The following is a 19,226-nucleotide window of genomic DNA, read 5'->3' on the forward strand; positions in this document are numbered from 1 at the left end:
CAGATGACTTCAGTATTTTTTTTACAGTATTGCAATAGTACAGTGTACAGTGATGCTCCACTTTTCCCAATAGTTGTTTTTAGAAAAAGGGTTGCTTTGCAATGCATTTGTCATGCAGAACAACCTTGAGATCTGAGCCATCTGTTCTGTTCCTTTGACTGTTGTTATCTTCTTGCAGAATCTTTCATTTGCATCATAAACATCCACCGACTCCTGCAAAAACAACAATAGTAGTATTTGCTTGTGCCATACATGGAAAGCTGCCTCATATTAACCCAAACAAACTGGGAACTTTTAAAATGTGAAATACATTGAATGATTGATGTACAATATTGTTGCTTTGCTGATTGGTGATATTCTTATTTTAAGTTCAGGAGTCAGTCAGAAGTAATTATACTGAAGCTACGAGGGAGGCAGGAGAGCTCCTAATCAGTTTGTCAGCCTTAATAAGACCTTGCTCCCGCTGAGAGGAAGTAATCTACTGGAAACTGATTTGACTGATGAACCTCCAAATAAACCACCACGCCAGTGAATCCGTCATATTATACAACACATTATCCTCGTGTTATTATGGCGATCAGAAGACATTGCTATATTCAGAATAGCACCACATAGCTCCCCCATTCTCCCCTTTATCACTTTAAGCATTAAAAAACACATAGAATATCGAGGCTATGATGAGAATCTGCTAATCATGATCACTTAAGCCTCGGGAGGCTTCACAAATTGAAAAATGGCTCAATATGCAGTGTGACATGATAAACATGCAGTAAAGGGACCATCTGCCCGTATGGTTGGCAATTACATTACAGCTCCTGCTCCATAATGGTGATTGAGTGAGTGAGAGAGAGAGAGAGAGAGAGCAGCAGAGAGATACACTGTCCATGACAGGTGAATGTCCCATGTGGTCAATGTGTTTTTACAGGATGTTCGACCGTAAAGCGTTGCTCTCCATACACAACTTTAAAGTCTTCATTTAAAATACACCTGCTGGTCTTTTTTTCATTCCTTACACGACTGCCTGCTGCTCTCCACTAAGAGTGCAATGCTCCGTTTGCAGAAGCACGGAAAGGCCTGTTGTGTGTGTGCACGCCTTCGGAGGACATGACGATTCCAGTGGATGCAACTCGTTAGAATGAAAGTGTCATGTGGCAAATCGTTTTGCCCCGGGAACAGTTGCTCCTGTCCTGGCAGTGCTACATGATGGCCATCTGCAGCCCACATTTTTTAGAGAGCAGCAGCCAACATGGTGGCAGATAATTGGTGAGGGAGGAGGGCTGGAACAGGAGATGGGGTCTAAACATACTGAAATCAATTTGGAAGAGCTGGACTGAAACGTGCGTGAACACATTTGTGGTGCACAAAATGCAAAGTGTGGGAGCACATCAACATTTACATATCACCCACATATATGGAGGAAGAATTTAGATAGATTCACTGACTATGAAGGTCTCTTGAGTTATTCACGGGCTGAGGGGGGGCCATCATTCTCATACATTTCACTGCACCATATGCTTCCATTTAGCATCACTCATGTGAGGTAATGACAAAAGTCAATACGTTCAAGGAAATGAGAAAGCACGACTGTAGCAGGACTGTTGACTCACACAATCTTTCATGTACATTTGCAGTACAGTGCTGTGCACAATGCTTTTTGCATTGATGGCAATTAAGCATTTGCATTGAGTGTTTATTGCGTGCCGGGTGAGAAAAACAACCCATGAAAAATAAATACCGTACTTTTCGAACTATAAGCCGCTACTTTTTACCCCACGCTTTGAGGCGTCGGCTTATAGTCCGGTGCGCTTTATATACGGGTTTTTCCGTAGCTTTTCTCCGCCACAACAACAACCGCAACTTCCGGTTCCGGTCTAACACAACGGGTTCTGAAAGGCTGGGATACTATGAGATTAAGGGGACAGCGCAACGAGGAGGACAACGCAAGCTCAAGGGCGGATTTGCCCCGGTTCATGATGTGGTGTGTTCAAGGACCCAAATACAGATTCGTTTTTTCCAGTTTTTTTTTCCAGTTCTACAAAACTTGTTCAACAGTTTTTTTGTGTGCGTGTTTTTGAGTGAGAGAAATAAATGTTTTGTAGAACAAGTTTTGTAGAACTGTAAAAAAAAACTGTTAAAAAAAAAAGAATGTTAAAATGGACTCACGACTTGTTCGAGGTGATTTTTCTGGATGCAAGCGGCCACTTTTTGACATTTTTTTAAATGCTACACATTTGTTTTTGAGGGAATATTCCTTTGGTGAAATTATTCAAACAAACACAACCAGACAAAACGCATTATGAATGACTGACAATCTGTCAACATACTTGTGTACGTCTCATTTGTCTGGGAATTATAAAGCGGAAAGACAGCTGAGGAATCTCAAGACAGCAATCTATCCGTCAGACAATATGCTTCCACCACTTGCATGAGCCAAATGATTATTTACAGCCTGATGTCAGCACAACAGATGAATAAATGCATGCAAGTGCTTTGGACTCCATGAGGCGCAGCATCAGCATGTAAGTCTTCCATGCATGAATTTCAGGTCATTGTCTCACAGATGCTCCTAAAGAGATGTGGGACAATTGCTCGATTCTAAGACGCATCGTGATGCGGACGTGAACAACTCTGCATCTATGCAGTGACAGTTACCAATATTAGCTGCTCTGTTGTTAAAACGTGCATGCAAATTCAACTGTGGTTGCCTTTGTTCAAGCGGCTGCAGAATGACAGGAAAGGAGAGAGAGAAAGAGGAGATGACACGCAGATAATGGCCGCAGATCGGAATCAAACCCTCCCTGAATTGCCAACAATTCAGCCTTCATGGGGCACACCATTTCCTGGGTGAGCTAGAGGTTGCCCCTAAACCATGGTGTTATTAGCCTCGGGCGATGCAGGGACTGAAACCAAGTATGCGTAAGAGAGCTATGCTAAGGAAAATCTACTAGCTGCTCGGCTAATTCATGCAGTGTAAGATGCCATAGGCCGCATGTGTCAAACTCAAGGCCACGTCATTTTATGTGGCCCGCGAATTCGCCACACGCAAATTTTCTTTTTTTTTTGGAAAAATAATTAAAAGTTAGACTTGAAAATAAAAGTATCCCCAATGGTCGAAATTATGAGATAGAAAGTTGAAATTATGAGATGGCATGTTGTCTGTGTACCGACATTAAAACTATCACAACAGGTGGACAGGAGAGGCAACAGCCCGAAAAGAGGTTTTCCAACGATTGATTGAGTTGAAAAAGGTCGACAAATCATCCCAAAATGTCCACGAAGAGAAAAATTGATGCAGAGGGAAGAAAATGTAATGAAAGATGGGAAAGTGAATACATGTTTGTGCTTCAAGGAGAACAACGGGTCTGTCTTCTGTGTTATGAGGCGTGTCGGTGATGAAGGATACCAAACACGGAGCTAAATTTAGCCTCCAAGAAAAACATCAAATTGTCCAAGAATTAAAAGGCAGACTGCAATCACAGCAGAATATATTTACACAGCTACAGCCCAGTGCATGCTAAAGGATGTGAGCAGTGCTCCGACCAGATACAGACTTTTACAAATGTCAGTTTGTGAAGAAACACCATCGCAGACCGAGTTCATGAACTAGCAGCAATCTAACAACACAGCTAGCTAAGAGAAGAGCAGGTACTTGTGTTTCTAATGAACTGTTGATGAAAGCACAGACAACACGGATACATCATCTATCATGTTTATCAGACCTGACTCTCAGTGAGCAGCTCTTGGATGTAGCTGCCATGCACAGGACGACGACAGGGAGGAACATGAGTGATGCAGAGAGGTGACACAAACAGCTTTGAACAAAGTTAATGTAATAACTTGTGTTTGATATTTGTCTTTGTTATTTTCTTTAGTAGTTTGATCTTTGATAGAGTCATGTGGGTTTCTTAACCCTCAATTAAAATGATTTATGTTATAATGACAGAAATGTGTTTAAATATCATTTTTCATTTATATAACTGCATGTACAACATTTTTACACTTGAATAAACAATAATCAAATGCAGAGAGAGTTATTTAACAACATGTTAGGAGAAGTTAGTTACACAGTCTTACAGTTACAACCGGCCCTTTGAGGGCGACCGTGATGCTGATGTGGCCCAGAGTGGAGATGAGTTTGACACCCCTGCCGTAGGCGTTCAGTGCGTTGTCTTGCAGCTGCTATGTGAAAATCGAATGATGGAGATTACAACACACTTGCACTGCAGAAGGATTTGTGTACTGAGGTGGGTCACACGGGGAATGGTTTTGAAAATGGTGCTTTTCTATATTACAGACTGTTGTAGTCGGATTGAAAGCACTTTCTAAATGAAAAGGTAGTTCATATTTATCTGACTGCTTGTATGAATTGGTGAAAAAGTATTAGAATAGAAAATTAAGGATGTGATACATTGAAATGCATTTAAAATCGTTGCGCATTCGCATTGTTGACAGGTGAATCATATTCGAATCATGAGGGAATCTCTCGATGATAATTACCACTCACCCGATTACAATGGATTTACATGTATTATTTAGAGTTCATGCATTTAATTTGACTGCTAATCATCATTTTTTGTAAGAATGTAAGCTGGAAACATCTGCACAGATTTTTTTTTTATCACACGTGTGCAGATTTTCCCTCTTTATTGGTGTCACAAGTTGTTAGTGTTGATAAATGTTACTTGTTTGGCAACCTGGCAAGCCTGATGTTGAAAAGACCACAGTATCTGGTCCAGTGCGTCTCTGGGAGGCTTCATGTCAAAGTTGTCAGAACAGGCTTCCAGGGACCAGTGCTGATCCCAGACAACAGGCTTTCATCATCCAACAGCTCTGGGCTGTTTCCTCGAAAATACAAACTGCATCAGCTCGCCCATTAACTGATACAGGTCAGTAAGTCTGACACAGAACATGCGCTGTCTGCAGCAATTATGGGTTGAAGCAATAATAAGCAATTTGTCCTCCGTCTCTAATCTCAATTATTATTTTCCCTCTTATATTTACCTGGAGATATACAAACAGCAAAATTTAATGGTAAAGCAAAACCTGTTCACGAGCTTGGGGATTGTCATTTGTGATGGTGTCACTAAATTTGTCGAGGCATTGCTCTCAGATGTTATCTTTATATGTAGAACCCCACAGACCAGATGACTGATGATTCATACCTCCAAAGTTAAGCAAATAACATCAAAACAATCTGGATGTACAGCCTATTCTTAAAAGGTTTTGTATAAGCTCCTTATTAACATGGCGCCACCTGAGCCGGCAGGTCGCAGCTAACAATGCTAACAGCGGCAAAAGTGCTGACAGAGCGAACAGTGTTTGCCTGAGGGAGAACCGGCAGGTGTTACGCTTCTGCAAAGGTGTTATCAGCTGTAACCACCGTATGAGCGCAGTGCATGAGGCACGCTCGCACGCAAGAGCGTGCGCTCAATGCACGGGCGGCTATGTCAACAAAGAACGGAAAAACTGGGATTACAACACACAAAGAGGGACAGCGACTTCATTCTCTGCTCAGGTAGACATTACTCCACTAAATCCTTACACAGAAAATAATTGTTTGCTGTATTAATGCTCTGAATATCAAATTGAGATGAAACTAAAGATGCCCTTGCATGTTTCCCTCTGATATCTCTTCATAGGGAAGCTTCTGCTGTGCTTATCTGTTCATGCTGCAGCAGCTATGTACATTTTTGAAAGTCAGCCAAACATCTCTAAAACTGTGATATTTACTTTATCACAGCCAGCAGCCATTAGATAGACTACTGCAGATAAAGAAACTTATTTTTCAGATGGTGGATTATAATAAATGCTACACTGTGACTTCTAGACGCATTAATCAACGCTGTTAGCACATTGGGGAGTTTACTCAAGGGCGACTATTAAATCTGCATTTATCAGCTGTAACAGAATCTCAAACTGTCCAGATACATTTGTGATATTTAAAGTTCAAGACTTGTACTCAAACAACCTTTAAAGAAATGGAATGCACTCATTGTTTTCCTTTAAACATTAATTACACATTGTTTTGACCCTTTTAGTTTTCTGCATGCAGAGATTTTGGACCCCTGTGCTTTCACACTCTCATTAGCAGTTTACCAAACAACATGGTGGCTGGGCACATTCTTTATTCCAACAGCAACAAGCCATCTTTACCACAATATAACAGTATAATTACAAACACAAGTCCACAACATATGGCAAGGTATTATATTTATCTTTGACTTAGGCATGCTAGTTTTTCCTGCTAGCGTATCAGTTTATAAAATCTCAACTGAATTTACTTCGATTTAGTCTGAATATGGGTCATGTAAATGGATTAAAATGCTCATGTTAGGGAGATTAAAAAGGTGCAATGTGTAATATCATGCCACCCGCTCCGAAGTACAGCAAGGACCGAGATCCTTCTTGTGGGACTGGCACCGCAGTGGCAAGTCTGCCGCAAGTGTCAGACAGGTGTCAGGACAGTAGCAAGCGAGCGGCACTCGCTCGGCACCGTGAGAACACCAATTGTTGTTACGACAGGTCAGCTGCACTAAATCGGTTTTATGATTTTAGTTGAGTCACCTGAGCCACCCGCTCTCTTTATACATCCTTTGCAACCACGTTGTACTTTTTTGTTTCTCATTCATTCATTTCAGAAACGTAGTAGTGACAATCACGACAAGAATGAGGACATTCTGGTTGAAGGCTAACCTTCCGTTCACACGCTGCATTGCAGCGAGGTAGCACTGACCCAGTCGAAAACATCCCTCTTATACACGGTGTCATAGTCGAGTGGTACTAAGAGAAATGTTCCGCTCTGACAACACAAAGGTCAACATCCAGTGGCTTTATGCAACATAAGCATTCTAGAAAAATAAATGGCACGACCAAGAAGAGTGTATAAACAAACACACGTAACCTTTTCACCAGCACTTGCCCCACTGCCCCCCCCCCCCCCCACGCCGTGCAATGTCATGCTGATTATATCTTTTAAAATGTGCGGTAGTTCCAGACTGCTCGGTCTAAATGGAGCAGTGTGGTCCTCAAGATACAGCAGAGTGTAACAGGAGTGTTCATTCCTAAACCCAGCTTCTCTGCAGCGGTTACTCATTTGTCTTTATTGAAGACTCTTAAGATTTCAATGGTCATTGTAGGGTGTGTATGGGATTACTTACAGATCGTATCACTGACCTCATAACCCCAAATGAGCCCGAGATCCAAACTTCTGAGGTTTCGGCCAAAAACCAGAGACCAGACTTTTTCAACAAAGGCCCCTTGGCTCTGGAATAATAAAATGTATCCCCGCTCTGGGGCGCTCTGTTGCGAGCCATCAATTATTCACCAGGAGCAAATCTCATTATTCATTTTCGATCATTATCATAACTGTGCACTCTTCCTCTCCAAATATTGAAACTGCACCACATGTACTCAACTGTTTGACCACACCAAGCAATTCCAATGATCGCTCCGTGGTGACTCCACACGTCTTTGTTACAGAAGCAGCAGTGGTGCCAAACGTGATGCCGTGACTGACTGGTCGCTCGCAGTAATGCCCTCAGCGCTGGGCTCTGTGACAGTTCAGTTGAAATATGGATACAGTTCAAGGGGAAGCAGCGTCTGTCTATAACAGCATCAGCTCTGTGCTAACACAGAAGGGCATCCTGCTCTAGTGCAGAATGGATAGCATACGCCCCTACCAACCCACCGTCTAGCTTAGAAGTGACAAAGACAGATGACAAGAACTACAAATGGTTGTGTTCTTTATCCAAAACGTTGAGTCTTTGTTTTCTTTCTCTGTTGACACGTCCTGTGTGTTAGAGGCATGACCAGGAGCAGGATGGTATGTGCTTCTCATGTGACATCCTCAGGAGATATGCTAGCTACAGTGGACTACAACAAGGGAGACTGATATATTGGCATCATTTTTAATACTTCTTAAATTGTTCAACAGACTCACACTTTTCACAACTGAGATAGAAAGATGCTACATGCATAATAACCAGGGCTGTCAATCGATTACAATATTAGCACCCTGGAAACAATAATATGTATGTGCCATGAACCAAGCCTTTCACAAACAAATAAAGATGAAAGTAAAAATTGACAGAGTTTATTGTACTTCCTTATAAAGTGTTTTTTTCAATTTTTTTATACATCTTATTAACTACAATGTGTGCACAAAATCCTGATTTGACCCAGTTTAGCACCAATTAAATGTTCCTCTGCTGGAGAGGCTGAGCTCGAAATCTCAGGTTGTTTAAGATTAGGCTTTCTCAAAATACAAAGATCTTGAAAACTTAGGGAATTAATACAGCAGGTTTGGAGTTTGATGAGTAACACAAAAAAACACTCGTGTACGTCCAAAAAGAATCTGCCAGGTTCTTGTTAATGAGCCCCAGAGCAGTACGTATGGTACGATACCCACTTTCACATAACATGGTTAAAGCCAAGCGGAGCAGTGTGTCCTACACAGTGAGTTGGTGTGAAATTGACTTTGTTATTAGTCCAACTGTGGGTAAATAAAAACTGGAATGAAGCAACATTTGAAAAAGTTCCCCCGAGGATATGGCTGTCAGACTTAAGCAGGCTTATGTTTGACACTTGGATGGTGCCTCATTTAACACATTTCATAGAGAACATTTATACCTTAACCTCGGTTTCATTGCTCAGCTTGCCTGAAGCCAGGATGAGTGAGCATGCGGGGAATTATTTAGAATGAATTACAAATAAGGCAATTTGCACCACATGAGCTAACAAAGCCAAACCTTTTTGTTAATTCAACAGTGGTTCGTGTTGAAATACATTTCAACGATTCGTCGTAAATTTGACATCATGTCAAATAGAAAGAAATATTTGGATTATCTTGTCGAAGAGAGGTTTAGATCTTGACCCATCATTGGCGGAACGTTTGAATATAAATTAAGGCAAAAGTGCTCTTCATTAGCAACAAAACAAACTGCATAAGTTGTACGGATGGAGGGAAAAAAATATTAATCTTAAAATCCCAATTCTGAATCGATTAAACACCTCCAATAAATTATTTTTAAAAAGGTTTTTATTTTCCTTCCGGCATTGATGACCCACACCGGCTTCCATATTGCACAGTACAGAAACCAGAGTTGGTTGCGGCATGCCGTATGGCTACTCGCTAGTCAGTCGACACTAATGTTAGCTCTCGTCTCTAAAATGGTCAATTGAGCAGCAAGATTCAGCCCGTCCCATCTTCACTGAAGGGAAGTGTTTGGGCACACATATTCTACAATATCCCAGGAAGGATGGAGCTTGATGTGACTCATTCAATATGCAGGGTTTGCAAAGTGAAAGTCAAGTGCTTCAGGATCACTGCAAATACCTGGGCTCACATCATACACCATTATCCGGAGTTGAAAGAAGTGGAGGAAGTTCATCGGCCCACAGCGGCTGTACACCACTTTACCAAACGCCCAGTCAATTCTGAATAGGAAAAAAAAAATAGATTGATCGCCTGTTTCATTTCAGAGGACCTGCACCTCCAACAAGCGTAGTCGAGAAGGAATACTTAAGATTTATGATCTGGAAAATTGAGCCGATGTACATCATACCATCGCTTTTATTTTTTTGTTAACTGCGAAAGCGGTGACTCAGATTTACCAAGACGGAAGTCGGTGAAGCAAAAATAGACCACGGCCGCAATTCTTTCCATTTGGACACCACATGCGTACGAGTTGCAGCAGTTCTGCAACAAAACGGAACGGCAGCATCCTTTGCATAACCTTAGAGAGTATAAACTGTGTGGCAGTGACGTAGTTCATCGGATGTTGCAGCTCATGTGCGCTAAACCAAAACCAAAGAAGGTTACTACTATACGGTGGGGAAGCACTAATGTTTAAATATATATTCCTCATGATATTGTAGTTTATTTGTGTAAAAACAGTTTGTGGAAGTTAAGCATGTGTATACTTTATGGGTTTTGCCCTTGTGTGTTTACATGTTTGCAATCAGTTGGTTTAACATTTTCAAATATAAAATCTCCATAATCTTATACACATTTCTCTGTTGTCATGCCATCATTTGCCACACCGCCTTTCTTAGTGCACAGCTCACTGGAGTGGACCCTGAAATTACTATCCCCATGTGCTGAATCAATTTTGAATCGAATCTTGAGATGCCAAAAGATTCACACCCCAATAACTATAGCTTGACAAGATGGAGTAGGCTGGATGCCTATAAATTCTACATGTAGATGGTGAGGATGATTCAGACCATCAATCGTATGCATTACTGGGCTTTTCCTCTAAAAATGTAAACAAAACCTGTTAATCTCATTCTTATGCACACTGTAACACAACGAACCCTCAGAGAGCACAGAATGAAAGCATTGCTCCATCTTTTTATCAGTAGATGTGCCAGTTGGACATCATCCTTCTGCCTCTAGACACCGTGGATGTGGGACAGCAAAGAAAACAAGTTGGGGAGTAGCAGTCAGTTAGAGAGTGAGAAGAACAACAATAATGTGGGACGGAAGGATGAAGGATTTGTGTCTGAAACAGAGTACAAATCTACAAGATGAACCTTAACACCGCTGCTCCCCCTTTCCAACCTTGAGGTATCACACTGCACACAGATGCTGTCCTGATTCTTAAAAAGTCCCTTTTAACGATTTATCCACTTCTCCCCTGACAGAGTAAATGTACTGTCCCTTTGTGCCCCCTGTGTCTGATGAATCCGTAAGTGGTCTTGAAATGAATTCGATCACCACAGCTTTCACCCCCCCCACCCTGCTCCTCTCCTCTTTCTCTTCACTCTTTGGAGGGTTAAATGGTGTGAGAGACTGCTGGTCGGGGCAGTAAAGAATGCTGATAATTTGGAGGCAGAAACTGAGGGCGTGAATAAATGGTGGGGGGGGGGGGGGGGGGGCGATTGCTCTGCGTTTCTGTGATGCAGCAGTTTGACAAAGCAGCTCAGAAATGGGTCTCAACCTGATCAAATCCAAGAGAAATAAACCCAGCACCTCCCGCTGACACACGACAAAGCAGCCATCATAAAGCAGTCATATCTAGGAAATCGGTTCGCCCATTGGAAAATATGTCAAGCAGTCCTTTTTGTATGCATGGTGATCTAAGCACTTCCTTAGCACACCAGTCGGCGTGATGACGTTTTGCAGCCTCATTTAGCCACTTTTCAGCAACCGCCTTTTTAAGTCACATCAAAAGCTTAAGCAATTCACACAAGGGGTTTGTCATTTATATTGTTTAACAAAATGTTAAAATCTCTTAAACTTGTGTTAACCACAGACCTTATTTCAGGCATCTAACCAAAAGCCCATTCAAAAAAACCCACTGACTTTGAATCAAGGGAATTTCAATCAAGTGCAAAAATGCTATTCCATTTCTGGGTTTAAACCAAGGATTATTGGTTTAAGGAGCAATAAATACAAAGGAAATGACCTTTGCATGTGTAGAAGGTACGGTGGGGTGAAAGGAGAATAATTCAAACCTTTTATCCACAAAGACCTTTTTTTACATTACATAACACATTTGAGAGTCAAATGATTTTCAGCTGTTTGGCTCCAACATAAGCAGTGTTTCTTCAATAATTCATCACTCTATATTGAGTTTGGAACAGTCAGCAGTTTAATGTGTTATTAAATCGTTCGGTAGCAACTCATATGTACAGTCATCACTTTTGCAAAAGGTTAGCAAAAAGTGTGCAAGTATAATGTTAATATTTATGTCATTTGGCTGCAGCTGCTGTTTTCACTTTCTTCCATCAACTTCCAAAAAATATAAATGAAGATATCCTTTAACAGCGTTTACAAATCTATCATTTTAGTAGTTTGTCGACGGATTTCTTTTAATTTTTTTATTATGTACTATTTCATTTCTACGAAATATCTCCATAGACATAAAAGAGTTTGTGTAACAATTTGGCATTTCAACCTCTCAAATGGTTATGAAACAGTCTCAAGTGAATACTAATATATGATATGACACAACAAGACCATCAGCCAGAAGAGTGGCTATTTCTATTTAGATTTTCTTCATGCTTGTGATCGGTGACACAAGGTCCAATTCTGGAGAAACCAACCCTCTGCGGACTCAGACGCAACAGCTCCTCTGGCTGCCGGGAGCAGAGCTTTGCCTTCAGTGCATGCCGCTGAGAGCCAACACCGACACCGAGCTGCTGGAGGCCCAGGCCTTTTTGCTGAGCCCGCTGGAGGGAAGGGAGTGACGCGAGATCCAGGATCAGGACTGAGTAGGGCAGACTTTTTGCTTTGAAACGCTACCCCGTTTGTCCACAGGTGCCGCCAAAATTAACGCAAAATAAAAGTTCCTCATTGTTGCTTTAAGTGTCATAAACTGTGTGACAGTGGGTTGGACAGTGAGCAGGCCCATTCATGTGAATGGCTCAATAGAAACTTGCTGAGACGGGCTTTCACTGGATATAAAATCTTCCATCATCCAAAAACAAGTATTATTATCAGTTCCAGCCCAGAGGTGCTATGTGTGCTGCTGACCAAATGACTTACACAAAGGCAAAAGCTAAAATATAATAATCATCAATGGTGTCTCAACAAAACGGTCTCTTTGTGTACAGTATACACAGTATCATTGTTGTCATGACTCATCAACACCAAGTTTCAGATCTGTTTTGACACATAAAATACTAATCAGACAGGAAATGTCTTTTGTATAAGAAAAGAAAAGATGACAATGAAACGTACCAGTGGCTCTTCAAGGAGAAATCCAAGCTTCTCAGAAATATCAAATGCATCAAAGTCTGCCTGCAGTGTTTCTCTGCTGTTAGTCTCCATATGCTCTGCCCGGCACTCTACTGCAGTAGTTTGAGAGGGTAATCACTCTGTGTGTGTGACACACAGATATCAATTGTTGAACTGGCTCTGAGCCTGATTTCACTACCTTTGTTACATCCCTTTTTGGCACACTCCCAACAGCAAAGAACAAAAATATTTATTGTATTTGAATGTCAGGAGTTCACAGAGCAAAGCTTAATTTCCCCTTTTTTGTACAGTGTGCAATTTAACAGCATTGACATCAAATGAAGAATTAAACATTGGCATTAAGCACAGCCTACTCATCTGTTTATACAGTGATTTTCCATCTGGGCATCCCCTGTTTTCTGCTTGGTGAATTTTCTCAGTGTTCTACTGCCTCCCTCTTTTAAATTGCTTTCTCTCTCTCTGATTGATAGCACCAGTCATTCCCTGACATGCAGGTCAGGCACCATAGCAAACATGAGCTGATGATGTAACTGATTACACTCCACATGAAAATCCCCCATGCAAAAAAAAATCAACATTTTTTTGGTTTTGTTATTATTGTCTAGACTGACCTTCCAGACTATTATCGGGAGTGGTTAGACCTGGCAAACAATCTCACACATCTGATAGAGGCACGGAAACTACGGGATCTGGTTCACAAGGTGAGAATGAGCAATGCCTTCTCCATAGCATGCATGCAAATCTGGACTTACAGTGTCATTTGTGAACCCTTGATGGTGTTTACTGTTCTTGAGAATGGAAATTTGAAAATCGAAAGTCTTGTCACAATCCGGATGCTGGTGTTGAGTCCCCTTCTCTTGAGTGACCATCGGGAGCTCAGGCTGGCTCACCTAGCGCTGGGGTTCATCAGCATGGCATATGTATGGCAGGAAGGACAACATGCACCTGCTCAGGTAAAACACTACAGTGCAATGGGATGAGGGATGGTAAAAAAAAAAAAGGAGGTGCATTTCAGTCGGTGGTGTTCTGGCAATGCAACAATGCAATACTTTGAGCGAAATGCTATCATCACCATGCTTACAAGCTGATGAGAAGAAGGTAGAATGTTTACTGTGTTCACCGCGTTAGTTGAGCTTGTTAGCATGTTAACATTTGTTAGCACTGAACACAAAGTGCAGCTGGTGGGGGAAGTCATCACCTGATACATGGTGAACGCTTTGGCCAAAGTGGCATGAGAGGAAAAGTTAGGGGAATCATCAAAGTCAGCAGGATCCATCCTCTGGGCACCAACATATCATGGCAATCCATCTAATAGTTGAGATATTTAAGTCTAGATCAAAGTGTTGGACTGACCAACATCCTCAGCCTTCATACTGAAAATCTCAGAGACTGCTTGATATTTTATATGTTTGTTTTGAAAGATTCTACCCAAAGCCCTGGCCTTGCCCTATTGGCTGGTATCTTGTAGGCTCGGCCTTCCACCCATCCTGACTTACGCGGATTCAGTTTTAGCCAACTGGAAATTCAGGGATCCCACAGGGTGAGTAATGCTGTTTCATTGCCTCATTAATGACTTGAGTTCATGCCCATTGTCCACGAACACTCTTTTAGAATAATTACAATAAGTGTTTCTGTCAAATTTTCAGTCACTCACCCAGAAACATTGCCAGTTATTTCTTTCTCCGCTAAGGTTCATTTTTCATTTCAGGAACATGGAAATCGGGTAAGTAAAAGGAAAAGAAAAGTCATGAACTCCCACATTGTCTTTAATATTGCAACTGCATTTCTACATGATTTATTTATTCTGGTACTCGAGAAGTTCAGCATGAATATTTTTAAAACATCATTCTCAAAAATAGGAACATGGACGTGATATTTTCCCTACCTGGTGGGGAGAGTTGCAGGGGATTTTTCGTGGTGTCATTGTTGGTTGAGCTGGCTGCCAGTTCAGGCATAACTGATCGCCATCGCCATCCAGAAAGGTCTCGTAAAAGTGACTCAGACTTTAAAGAAGATGAAGGAAACCTTCAAACTCATGCACAGTACGTTTACATTAAACCTAGCCCAATGTGAATTGAATCAATTTACAAGGTAATTCAAATAACTGAAGTTGTGCTCTTTCCAGACCATGTGGATCCAACTGCATTTCATGGAACATTGAGGATTTTTGTCTCAGGGTGAGTTTTAGGGCTGTCACAATTATCCTACATACTGAAGTTATTAATGTTTTTAATAATGATCTAATCTGGTGCAGATGAGAGGATGAAATTCCCTTATGCTTCCTTATACCTTCCTATTGTACTTTTCTCTGTTAATTGTTAGCAGTCTGATTCGGCAGTGCAGCTCATTGCTATGCTATTCATTACAATGACCGCGGGCTGTGACAAACAACTTTTTAATTGCAAATGCCTGAAGTGTGACCAGTGTCAGAAGTTTGCATTTTACGTCAGAGTAGTGTTTCCATTGCAGCATGGCTCACCTCACATAACAGATGGTGAAATGCATACCCAGGCTATTCAAAAATACGATAAATGCTGCGTTATTAATTTACACAGAAGATTCAGTTTGAGTTCTTTTTTTACTTCTTTCACGTTTCTCCTCTTTTTTTCAAACTATTTTATTTGACGAGTGCTACGTGGTAGAGATGTCCTACCCTTGTTTGAATGTGAACATACTAATAAATCATGACTGAATATTCATTAGAAAATCAGCATTACCATCTTCAGCAGGTAATAAATCACAAACCGTCTTTCTCCTAATAAGGACACAATTGTGTGTCGGGGTCCACGGACCCTAGTGGGCTTCAAGAGATTCTCCTTCTTCCCTCACCATGTAACGATTGGCCCCTTGGTGTTGGACATGGATCATCAATCTGTAATTATTCTTTCAATGTGAAAAAAACATGAATATGGAAAGCTTTGGAAACAGGGGCTGAATCTTTCAATTGAGTTTGAATCATTGTGATGAAATACTGTTTTGCCCCTATTCCCATGTGTGAATAAATCAATGACACGACAAAAGAGATCAGAGAATCTCTCTCTCTTGTCGCACTCTGTCTCTGCTCTTATAAATCTACCGGCCCGTGACTTCCTCCGTCATTCGTTTTACAGTCAACGTTAACAAGCAAGATATCGTGGCTTGTAATGAGACAACTATAGATTTTACAGGTTAGCACGATCTATCTGGCAGAGCTTCCTCCCTCTGCTGTGAAAAAGAGCTTTTTTTAAAATATGCATTTCACCTCGAAAAACATTTTTTGCTGCGTAAACAATGACTACCCACTTTGAAGCAGTCTTATCATTTCACTTCCTCAAAAGAACAAAAAAGGGAAAATTAAACATTGGACTGACATTGAAGCTGCATCCGTCTTTCTGCTTCCATCAATATTTATTCGTAAACAAAACACAGTATCGCGGTTGCTAGGTCTAGGTCTTTGTAAATTGTTCCCTTTAAATGATTTATCACTAAGATATGTGTCAACCAAATCCTGGTTTGCTGCAGAGGGTTTTTAAATAGTGAATAGATTTCACATCTAATAACCCCAGCGCTTAAACTCCACAAAGTAACTATCAGGCAATCCCGTACTCATATACAGGACGTGTCAGCGAAACTCTGACAGCAGACGAGCTGCATTTGTCAGCATCTCTCTCAGTCTGCCGCTGTGCTGTATGAAAAATGGTAAACAGTGTCAGAGCATCCCATTGAATCTGCCTCCCACTCAGATTTCTCTCCGCTTGGTTTTCTGACACTAGTGGTGGGAAACAGGGGGGCGAGGGTCAGAGGCACACTGCCCTGGTACTCAAGAGACCCCGTAGTTCAGGACTAGCTCTAATTATGATTCTGGAGCGGAGAAGTTTTTGACCTTTCCTGATTTATTTACACACAAGCATCTCTATCATCGCAGACATGGCTCGTCATCTTCCCTGAGAGAAATCCTTGACTGCAGCTACTGTTTGCATTTTATTCAGGGCTACGATAACATTGTTCCACATGTAAGCCCCAGTGAATACATTCACGTTTGTATGAGGTTGTTTAGTAACTTCACGGTCTCTTAGTCTGATTTAATCCCCCAAATAAAAGTTATTTTCGTTTTTGTCCATTTTTGCTTGTTGTTCAGGTTCACTTTAACTAATTTATGTTGCTTGAATTTCACCAAATATGAATTATTGATTTGGGGCATTTCATTATGTTGCTATAACAAAGCTGATACAACCTTTGCATTGTTTCCACTGCAGTGTACCTACACCCTTAATGATGACGAAGGGCATTAAGCCCTGAAATGAAAACACCAGTTTAGTTTACTTTTCTCCTATTACAGTGTAATGCAGTATAGGTTGGTTTTTGATGTCCTTGTTTGCTGAGGTCATCATTTTGAAGCTGAAACACATGACCTGATGGATGGATGGTAGCCATCGACAACCATCATCAACTATATCCGCCAAATGACAAATGCTGCAGATGTGTACAATTATATAACATGTTAGACAAGAATGTAAGAAATGACCATCAGCCATGCAAAACACAACACAATCTCAAACATGACGAACAATGATATTAGAGCAATCTTCATGGGAAATAGGAGCATTTGTATTTGTACAAATCTACTGAAACATCTTCTGTGTGAACTCAGTGTGCTTAATCAAAGGTCTTATATGGCAGAAAGAGGTATAGGTACTTTATATATATGTATCTACTTTCAAAGATTAAAAAAACTCAAAATTCAGAAATGCACAGTCATCATGCTGCAGTTTGGCCACTATGGAAAGTTTGGCCACTCTTTATTGTCTTATTCATTTGACAATTAAAAACATGTTTACATTAACAGCACATATTTGCATGAAATAATTTGCCCTGAAGATGGAAGGGCAAACCTGAATATTCTGATTAGTATTCTGAAGCTATTGTCATTTTCCTGTAAGTACTTGCTGAATTGCCATTAAAGATCATGCGGCTAATTTAAAAGTTGAGTAAGAGATATGCCCTGATGAGAAATTGAATACTGGTCATGCAAAGACAAATTTAATTGGATGTGGCAGATATGTTGCAAAAATGATTAATTCATGAAATTACAGCATACATAATGAGAAATAAAGAAACACCATCTCACGCTGATAAATGCTTGCAAAAGTCTAATTATGCAAACACAACAATCAGGCTCAGAACACGAACTGTGTCTATGTGTTTGTCATCACAAACTATTTGCCATCAGAAAAATGCATAATCTTTGGAGATCTGACTTGCAGTTGCCTTTTGAAAAACATATTGTCATACATTAAGGTCCAACACAGTTAAGCAGCAGAAATAGAGACGATTAGTTTTTACAATTGACTCTTGTCTCTTCCCTCAAACGCAGATGTTAGGATAGCGTTATGGTTTTTTGTTTTAATTATTGTAACAGTGAACAAATACCTATCTCTGACAGTGTGGGCTCCATGGTAGCTCTAACAGCTCGGCAGAGTAGCAGCGGGGGGCGGGGCTTAGCAAAGGGTAAATTGTGTTGAGTTTGACACCGATATACTGCAGCTGCCTGCATTATGTTCACAGGCACTGATTTTTCAAGCAAAGGCATAGGAATGATGGGCATTTAAGTGCTGGATATTTTTAATAAATTGTCATTGTGACTTTTATTGGGAGCCTGATATTACAGACAGGAAACAACGCGAGAACGCCATGGATATGACATCTAACATGGTCTGTGCCTTCACCATGTGGCTACTGTCAAGCAGATATAGGCAATTACAAAATACTGCTGTGACAACCCTCTCCACCCTGTACTTGGTTTGTGTGTCTGCTTGCCTTGCAGGTAGTGGAGGTGGGAGTGACAGAGGGTCATCATTAAAATGGCAACACCTGGGCTCATTAGCAACACCAGCAACACATGGCCCCCGTGTGCCAGAGCTCTTTTATAAACCTTTGTGCTGTTTCGCTCTTCTCCCTGAGACACCCATTTGTTTTTTGTTTGATATTATGGTTTGTGTCGTTGCAACGTTGCACTTACACACTTTTCAACTAATGCACTCACCTACACTGCTGAATGTTCTGATTCCAGATGGCACTGGTTTTTTTTCCTCTTATGTCGTTAAATAAATTAATAATTAGTTAATTGGCTGGGTTGTGTGCATCGCTCTCTTTTGACAGAGTAGATTCAACATTTTACATCTTGCAAGATATGTCAGTTTACGTTTCCTCAGTGTGTTAATTAATAAAAAACAGGGAACATTACATGTCCTTCAAAGCTTAGTCCTTGCAATTTAGTAATACTATACAAACATGATTCCCCGTCATACCTTCTAACGGTGATTCCAAGTTTAATAGTTGAACCGTTAATGAATGAATGTCCTTCACTGGTTATAAAATATCTGAAAGGAGACTTCTTGATTCACCAAGTTTTTGGTTATTATTTAACTTGAACTCAAAATCAGCACTCAAGAAGTTGTTCTTGATAACCGGCTGTCTATTCCCCTGAGGCGTAACCTGAGCAGATCAAATTAAAAGGCAGTACACTGAGGATTTCTCCAGCGGT

General features: G+C 40.8%; 1 pseudogene across 1 annotated transcript; it reads left to right on the top strand.

Moving 5' to 3' along the window:
* The first annotated feature begins 13,191 nt into the window (after window positions 1-13,191).
* LOC306785670 (indoleamine 2,3-dioxygenase 1-like) lies at window positions 13,192-14,884 on the top strand (annotated as a pseudogene). The gene is made up of 7 exons: window positions 13,192-13,197; window positions 13,309-13,404; window positions 13,498-13,656; window positions 14,125-14,243; window positions 14,412-14,426; window positions 14,563-14,745; window positions 14,829-14,884. The product of its transcript is annotated as an indoleamine 2,3-dioxygenase 1-like (transcript).
* The last annotated feature ends 4,342 nt before the right edge of the window (window positions 14,885-19,226 follow it).

The sequence above is a fragment of the Melanostigma gelatinosum genome, assembly GCF_949748355.1.
Source record: "Melanostigma gelatinosum genome assembly, chromosome: 12".
In the NCBI taxonomy this organism is placed as follows: Eukaryota; Metazoa; Chordata; class Actinopteri; order Perciformes; family Zoarcidae; genus Melanostigma; species Melanostigma gelatinosum.